We start from the raw sequence: 3,066 nt of genomic DNA, 5'->3' as shown, positions 1-3,066 counted from the left end.
TGGCACGTAAAGTGCCCTCCGCCACACACCGTTGGGTGGCTTGCGGAGTTTAAATGTAGATGTAGATGTAGAAGTGCCAACCAAGCCTGACAGCGCTAAACTTCCGTGATCTCAAGTGAACCAGTCTTACCACTGAGGCAAGGCCGTTGGCCGTCTTTATTCACATTTAAAATAAACACATCTGCCCGCACTTGCGTTCCGTAAATGTCTTTGAAATCGATGAAAACTTAGAGCGTAGGCTTATTTTTTGGAAATGAATCTTTCATACCTGCACCAGTTGTTTATACATGTCGTCTCTCAAAGTAGCCAGGCGAATTTTCTCGGCAAATATTTGCATCTCGGTTTTTTGCAGTGTATAATTGGAGACGGTCCAAAAACACACATAAAAAGAAGTTTTCCATCACCCCGACTCCCAGAACTCCTGAAGACAGACGTTAACGGTGGATATTGTATCACAGACACAGTCCCTTTGACTGTTCAGAGATGTCACTAAACCCGCCCAAAGATGCAAAGAACCGTGCATGAGAAGCGCCTATTAGACGGGGAGGGTCCGACAACCTTATCAGTTAGTCATTCCACCAGGAAGGAGGTACACGGCTCCTGTTGTTTGTAGTTCAACCATGCCTAGGCGGAGAGTACCGCGGTTCGATCGCGTCCGCATTGTTACTTTGTGCAAGGAAGAGCTCTCAAGAAGGGAAGTGTCCATGCGTCTCAGAGTTAACCAAACCGATGTTGTTCGGACTTGGAGGAGATACAGAGAGATAGGAACTATCGATGACATTTCTCGCTAAGGCCGCCCAAGGGCTACTATTGCAGTGGATGACCGCTACCCACGGATTATGGCTCGGAGGAAACCTGACAGCAACGCTACTATGTTGAATAATGCTTTTCGAGCAGTCACAGGACGTCGTGTACAATAGGCTGCATGATGTGCAACTTCACTCCCGACGCCCATGGCGAGATCCATCTTTGCAACGACGACGCCTTGCAGCGTGTTATAGATGGGCCCAACAACATGCCAAATAGACCACTCAGGATTGGCATCTCGTGTTCTTCACCAATGACTGTTGGCTATACATTCAACCAAACCGGGTTTGGAGGAAACCCGGTCAGGATGAACGCCTTAGACACACCGTCCAGCGAGTGCAGCAAGATGGAGGTTCCTGCTGTTTTGGAGTGGCACTATGTGGGACCGATGTACGCCGCTGGTGGTCATGGAAGGCGCCGTAACGGCTGTACGATTCGTGAACGCTATCGTCCGACCGGTAATGCAACCACATCGGCAGCGTGTTGGTGAGGCATTTGTCTTCATGGACGACAATTCGCGCCCCCGTCGTGCACATCTTGTGAATGACTTCCTTCAAGATAACAACATCGCTCGACTAAAGTAGCCAGCATGTTCTCCAGACATGAACGCTATCGAACGTGCTTTGGATAGATTGAAAAGGACTGTTTATGTACGAGTGACCCACCAACCACTCTGAGGGATCTACGCCGAATCGCCGTTGATCAGTGGGACAATCTGGATCAACAATGCCTTGATGAACTTGTGGATGGTATGCCACGAGGAATTCAGGCATGCATCAATGCAAGAGGGCATGCTACTGGGTATTATTAGAGGTACGGGTGTCTACAGCAATCTGAACCATCACCTCTGAAAATCTCGCTTTATGGTGGTACAACATGCAATGCGTGGTTTCCATGAGCAATAAAAAGGGCTGAAATGATGTTTATGTTGATCTGTATTCCTATTTTCTGTACGTGTTCCGGAGCTCTCGGAACAGAGGTGATGTAAAACTTTTTTGATGTGTGTACTATTCAGCATGCCTTTAATGCGATGCCCAGAGTGACGGAAAGCGTCGGATTGTTTTCTATTACAAATAAAATATTTTTAAAGCGGAATTTACATCTCCATTCGATGGAGAGATTAGACTAGTGCGATTTTAGTTTTATCGATATGTATTAACAGGGACATAAAAAAACATCTCCGTCTACAGGCCACGAGTGGCCCATCGAGACCATCCGACCGCCGTGTCATCCTCCGAGGAGGATGCGGATAGGAGGGGCATGGGGTCAGAACACCGCTCTCCCGGTCGTTATGATGGTATTCTTGACCGAAGCCGCTACTATTCGGCCGAGTAGCTCCTCAATTGGCATCACGAGGCTGAGTGCACCCCGAAAAATGGCAACAGCGCATGAAGGCCTGGATGGTCACCCATCCAAGTGCCGGCCACGCCCGACAGCTCTTAACTTCGGTGATCTCACGGGAACCGGTGTATCCACTGCGGCAAGGCCGTTGCCATTAAGAGGCACATAAATACGAAAAATAACCAGTACTGCAGTAGTGACTATGCAGTGCTGCTGCGTGGCGGTTGCAGTCACCGTGGCATAGGACCGAAGGCATGATAATCGCCTGGAGAGACACCAGGACTATATGGCGGGTGCTTCTTATTGGCCATAATGGGTGAGGCTGGCCACCTATACCGACCAGCACCATGTCTCGAGTAACGACCAGCAAGGAACATGGCGCACAATTGCTCAACGGTGGTTTACGATGTACGTGTTGCCCCATGCACGTTCTTCGTTCTCCGGCAAGTGTCTACCGGCGTTTGTCCTTCGGCAGACAAGAAAAGAATTAAAGCAGCACTTTGGCTCTGTTTTGACGTATTTGGTGACAATGTCGCCATAGTTCACGTTTCCGCATTTACCACGTGCACGTTGGAAAGACACGAATGACACACTAAGATCTTGCCTATATTTCTGAACTTATACTCCCATCGGACCGGCCGGAGTGGCCGAGCGGTTCTAGGAGTTTCAGTCTGGAACCGCACGACCACTACGGTCGGAGGTTCGTATCCTGCCTCGGGCATGGATGTGTGTGTTGTCCTTAGAGTAGTTAGGTATAAGTAACTCTAAGTCTATGGGACTAATGACCACAGATGTTAAGTCCCATATTGCTCAGAGCCATTTGAGCCAACTCCCATCAGGGGCGTTCTTCTCCCCTCATATATTAGTATTTATATGTTTAGTAATTTACCTAGCGCCCGTACTCCTACTCAGACAATA

General features: G+C 48.7%; 1 pseudogene; it reads right to left on the bottom strand.

Moving 5' to 3' along the window:
• Positions 1–2,183: 2,183 nt before the first annotated feature.
• Positions 2,184–2,301, bottom strand: LOC124596985 (annotated as a pseudogene).
• Positions 2,302–3,066: the final 765 nt, after the last annotated feature.

Source organism: Schistocerca americana, chromosome 2 (assembly GCF_021461395.2).
Source record: "Schistocerca americana isolate TAMUIC-IGC-003095 chromosome 2, iqSchAmer2.1, whole genome shotgun sequence".
NCBI classification, from domain to species: domain Eukaryota; kingdom Metazoa; phylum Arthropoda; class Insecta; order Orthoptera; family Acrididae; genus Schistocerca; species Schistocerca americana.
This window is presented reverse-complemented; position numbering and strand designations above follow the sequence as displayed.